Genomic DNA, 6,243 nt, shown 5'->3' on the forward strand with positions numbered 1-6,243 from the left:
GTTAATACACAAAATATATATAAAATCTCATACAACTTAATTGAAAAGAAACAAGCAAACAAACAATCCTATTAAAAATTGGGTAAAGGATCTGAATAAACATTTTTTCCAAAGAAGACATACAAACGGTCAACAATGACATGAAAAGGTATTCAACTTCATTAATCATCATGAAAATACAAATCAAAATCATAAACTATAACCTCATACCTTTTAGAATAGCTATTATCAAAAGGGCAAGAAATAACAAGTGTTGGCAAAGATATGAGGGAAAAAGAACCTTTGTTCACTGTTGGTAGGCAGGTGCAATAAAAGGAATTAAGCTACAAATATGATAGCTATTTCAAACCATTGACATATTTCATAGACATGGTGGTTTCCAAGGAAACTACTAAAATAATGTTATCTGGAGAATTGTCTCTCTTTAAAATTCATTTGTTGATGCCTGAACTCCCAGTACTTCAGAATATGACCATTTCAAGACCAGCCTTTTAAAGAGGTTTGTTAGTAAAATGAGGCAATTAAGGTGGTCCCCACTCTAATCTGACTAGTATTCTTATAAGATGACTTTTGGACACAAAGAGAGAAACGAGTTGTGATGAAGTGAATGTTTATACCCTCCAAATTGATATGATGAAACTCTAATCCTAATGTAATATTTGAGGATGGAGTCTTTGGGAAGTTATTTGGGTTAGATGAGAACATGTAGGTGGAGTTCTGGTCCGATAGGATAAGATTCCATTCTTTCATAAGAAGAGATCCCAGTGCTCCCTTCTGCAGTACATGTACTAAAATTATAATAATACAGAGAAGATTAGCATGGCCAATGTGCAAAAATGACATGTGGATTCATGAAACATGAAGGAGAAGAAGAAGAAGTAGAAGGAGAGGAGGAAGAGGAAGGAGGAGGAGGAGGAGGAAGAGGAGAAGAGGAGAAGGAGAGGGAGGAGGTGGAGGAAGAGACAATAGAGAACTTATATTCTATCTCCAGCATGTGAGGACAGAAAGAAGCAACTGTCTGCAAGCCAAGAAGAGAGGTCTCACCAGAAACTGAATGAGCTAGCACTTTGATCTTGGACTTCCCAGCCTCCCTGTGAGAAAATATTTTTTTTGTTTGTTTAAGCCACACAGTCTGTAGTATTTTGTTATAGCAGCCATAGCAAAATAATGAAAACAATATTTTCAATGCAATAGACTTGTATAATAAGATAATTAATAAACACTAGTCAATGCATGGAGTAAAATTGAATAAATAAAATTGTACCTTAAATTAAATTTTACATAAAAATTTAAATGTTGGGTGTATGTGTAGGATCCACTTAAAACAAATTGCATGTAACAGCATCTTTTGTCTTTTAAATGTTTTACGTGTTTAAATGTTTATAGACAGCATGCTCATCTTTATGAAACCTAAAATTGTGGACTCACAATAATTTCTCTAAGAAACAATTAATAAATGAAGTAAAGTGATCACATAGTATCTTTCAATGTAAAAGGATTGAAGGAGGTCTTATATTTAAGACACCAGAACAAATTGTAAATGATTACATTTACTTAAAGATTTTGAGAATTTATAATTTACCTATTGAATAGACAACATGCATTGCTGTTGTCCCCAGGCTAGAGTGGTCAAAAATAAATCCTGTTTGATATGTTTTTTCATGTTTACTACAACCAGCACTATATGTTAAAGGTGAATAAAATCTGTCATTTATAATAGTAAAGGCAATAGAAATACTTTTTTGAAAAGTCCCACTTTGGTCATTTGAAAACAGAAATGTCTGTGTTATGAGATTCATATTTAAACTAAATCAAAATAGCATCAATAAAGAATTTTAGTTTTAATCTATTGATTTGCTTTTATGTTAGTACCTTTATGGGTTACAATGTGAATTATAAAAGAAAAATAGGTTGATAAAACTCTACTAATCATAAGAAAAAAAAGTGCCTATCTACTTCAAAATACACAGCAATGGAATAATGACTATTACCATGGAAGAAATAATAATTTAACAGTGACTTTATACAAATTAACGAGGTATAATTATGCAACTTACAATTTTGGTACATATATAATCAAAACATTTTGAAAATGAAGAATTGACCAAAAAATATTGTAAATATTAGAAGATTTAAAGACAGAGGTTGTGTTTTTCATTCTTATTTTATTGAAATTTGAGATTTTGGAAAAAATGGCAATGTGTAAATGAACAGTTGTTTAATTAGATGGTGAGGATGAAAAGGATTTAGTATTCTGTGCTTTGGCTTGAAATGTCAAAATGATAAAATCCTAAAATTCTGGGATACATGGCAGAGTGAGAGACATCTGCAGATCTCTCCCCTTGAAACAACAATAAGCTAAACAGATAAAACTCAACTAAAAATACCCAAACTGCACACCAGCATGTCTCAGCATGAGATCTGCACATAAGAGCTACCACGGGTCAGAACCCTGGTGTTGGATGGTGGACTGGGAGAAACAAAGAAGCTGCCTCTCACAGCCATTGGAGCTCCCTGCAGGAGGAGGGGAGGGGTGAAGGTGAGGCGACTTCCCTGAACAACCCTGCCTGGAAGTGCTCTGAGTTCCCCACAGCTGATGGTAGGGCCCAGTTATCAAGGAAGAAAGCAGAGAGTGGGATGGGACCAAAGAGAAAAAACAGTTGATTTTTACCGGCCACAGTTGCAAAACCGAGGCTGAGCTGCAGCCCTCAACTCCCAACCCAGAAGGCTGGCCTCTCCATCCATACCCTCCAAGACCAAAAACTACAGAGCCCCAGGGGAATCTGAGTGATGCTGCCAAGACTGTCTCTGACACTGACAGGGACTGAAACTGAAGGTAGCTAGTGTAATTAAATATCTACAAGAAAATTAAAAAGGCATTATTAAGCTTTTATATAAAGCAGGGATCCAAGAGGCTTAGATGCCACCTACTGGAAACCAAAATTAAAGTGACTTCTTTGCAGCAGGCTAAAGCGAGACCTTTATATAATAAATCTTTCTGGAAAAACATCTGAATACACTTCCATTAATGCTCAGGTAGAGAAATAGTCCATTAAATGCCATGAATAACCAAGTGACAAGGCATCTCAGAAAGAAAGAGACAAATCTCCAAAAAATAAGCTAACAGACAGAGAAATATACAACCTAAATGACAGAGAATTAAGGATGGTACTGCTAAAAAAAACTCAGTGAGTTCCGAGACAAGTCATATCAACAATTTCAGGAATTGAAAAAACAACTAGATGAGCAGAGCAAAGAGATTGAAACCGTCAAAAAGAACAGGATAGATCTTCTTGAGATAAAAAATACATTGCAAGAGTTGAAAAATGAAATAGCAAGCTTGAGAAATAGAATCGATCAAATGAAGGAAAGGATCAGTGATATCGAAGGCAGAAATCTAGAAATAAATTAGAAAGAAGAAGAGAGAAACCGAAGAATGAAAAATAATGAAAGAGAAATACAAAAACTAACTGATACCATCAGGAAAGGAAACATAAGAATAATGGGCATTATTGAAGTCGAGGATACAAAGCAGGGACTAGAAAGCATTTTAAGTCAAATAGTGAATGAGAATTTTCTAAATCTAAGGAATGAACTGGAGCTTGAAATTCAAGAATTAAACAGAACAACCAATTATCTCAACCCAGAAAGGCCTTCACCAGGACACATTGTATTAAAGTTATCAAAAATCGATAACAAAGATAGAATTCTCAGGGCACCCAGGGAGAAGAAAACAGTAACATATAAAGGAAAACACATTAGATTATGCTCAAACTTCTCAGAGAAAACCTTACAAGCCAAAAAGGAATGGAATCAAATATTTAAACAACTAAGTGAAAGGAAATGCTAGCCTAGAATAATGTATCGAGCTAAGCTCTCCTTTAGATATAGAAGAGAAATTATGACCTTTCCAGACATGCAAAAATTGAGGGAATTCTCCACTATTAGACCTGCACTATTGAAAACAACAACAACAACAACAACAACAAAATACATAATTAGGAGCAAAGTGACTATCAGGCAAGTAGAAGCAGAGGACTGCAATCCTTACTAAGAACGGGGCATTATAATCTTAAATAATAAGAAGAAAATTTCTACAGCAAGATAGTAATGAACATTCAATATACATAGGGACAAATTGAGATAACAATGAGTGAAAAGGGGAGAAATAAAAGATCCAAATTTGCAAAGGGGAATGGAGATAATGCACGTGCAGAAGAAAATGGACCACTGCATATGTATAACTATTCTTTATATATTCATAATGAGAACCGAACAGAAAAGATTCAGAACTAAAGTATATAACATCAAACAAGAAGAACCACAGGCAAAACCCACAAAAGCCAACCAAAATAAAGAAAACAGAAACACAAGGACAAAGAAGCAAAGGAAACACCGAAATACCAGAAAGCAAAAGATAAAGTGACTATAAGAAGACCTCATATTTCAATAATCACCCTAAATATAAATAGACTGAACTAACCAATAAAAACACACAGAGTTGCAGAATGGATCAAAAAAAAAAAAAAAAAACAACCATACGCTGTCTCCAGGAGACACATCTCAGCTCCAAAGACAAATATAGACTCAACGTGAAAGTGCGGAAAATGACATTTCAGGCAAATGGCATTCAGAGAAAAGTGGGAGTAGTGGTACTAATACCAGAGGAAATAGACTTCAAAATAAAAAAGGTAAAGAAAGATACTGAGGAACACTTCATAATGATAAAAGGAATCATGCACTAAGAAGACATAGCACTTATTAATATCTAAGCTCCCAATCAGGGAGCCCCAAAATATGTAAAGCATTACCAAAAGAACTAAAAGGAGAAACAGGCCAAAACACTATCGTAGTAGAGACCTAAATACTCCACTGTCAGATATGGACTGATTATCCAAACAGAAATTCAACAAGAAAATAGCATCCTTAAATGACACATTACACCAACTGGACATAATTGACATATACAGAGCTTTCCATCTCAAAATAACTGCTTATACATTTTTCTCTAGTGCACATGGAATCTCCAGGATTAAGCACATACTGGGACTCAGAGATAGCCTCAACAAATATAAGAAGGTTGAAATCATACCAACCATATTCTTTGATCATAACTCTTTGAAACTAGAGATCAACTACAAAAAGAAATCAGGAAGAACCGCAAATATATGGAGATTAAACACCATGCTACTAAAGAATAACTGGGTCAGAGAAGAAATAAAAAGAGAGATCAAGAGATACATAGAAACAAATGATAATGATAGCACAACATATTAAAACTTTTGGGACATGGCAAAAGTGGTCATAAGAGGAAAGTTCATATCATTACAGGCCTATCTCCCAGAACAAGAATGAGCCCAAATAAATAGCCTAACACATCATCTTATAAAACTAAAAAAGGAAGAGCAAAGGAAACCTAAAGTCATCAGAAGAAAAGATATAATCATAATCAGAATATAAATAATAAAATTAAAATAAAAAATCAATAGAAAAAATAGATGCAACAAAGAGCTGGTTCTTTGAGAAGGTTAATAAAATTGACAAAGCTCTGGCTAGACTAACTAAAGGAAAAAGAGAAAGGACACAATGAACAAAATCAGGATTGAAGGAGAGCAAATTACAGCTGACATCACAGAAATACAAAGGATCATACAAGAATACTATGAAAAAGTATATAACACCAAATTTAATAACATCAAATTTAATAACACTAAATTTAATGAACCAGTGCTTAGAAAGATACAACCTTCCTAGACTGAATCAAGAAGAACTGGAAAATCTAAATAGACCCATCAGCAGTATAGAAATTGAAACAACCATCAAAAACTTACCAAAAATTAAAAGTCCAGGACCAGATGCCTTCACCAGTGAATTCTACCAAACATTCAAAGAAGTTTTAATACCTATTCTCCTCAAACTCTTCCAAAAATATGAAAAGGAGGCAATACTTCCCAACTCACTTTATAAGGCCAATATTACCCTGATGCCAAAACCTGGTAAAGATAATGCAAAAAACGAAAATTACGGACTAATATCTCTCATAAACACAGATGCAAAAATCCTAAAGAAGATACTAGCAAACAAAATACAGAAACATATTTAAAGATTATACACTGTGGTCAAGTGGGCTTCATCCAAGGGGTCCAGGGATGGTTCAACATATGCAAATCAATTAATGTGATACACCACAGAAACAAATTAAAAAATCATATGATCATATCATTACAATAGATACAGAAAAAG

At 34.1% G+C, this 6,243-nt stretch overlaps 1 non-coding gene across 1 annotated transcript; it reads left to right on the forward strand.

Annotated features, from left to right (window-relative positions):
• Nucleotides 1-764: 764 nt before the first annotated feature.
• On the forward strand, nt 765-871 carry LOC120597991 (U6 spliceosomal RNA). Its single transcript, XR_005651483.1, has one exon. It is a non-coding gene; the product is annotated as a U6 spliceosomal RNA (small nuclear RNA).
• Nucleotides 872-6,243: the final 5,372 nt, after the last annotated feature.

This window comes from Pteropus medius, unplaced genomic scaffold, assembly GCF_902729225.1.
Source record: "Pteropus medius unplaced genomic scaffold, Ma_sr-lr_union100, whole genome shotgun sequence".
In the NCBI taxonomy this organism is placed as follows: Eukaryota; Metazoa; Chordata; class Mammalia; order Chiroptera; family Pteropodidae; genus Pteropus; species Pteropus medius.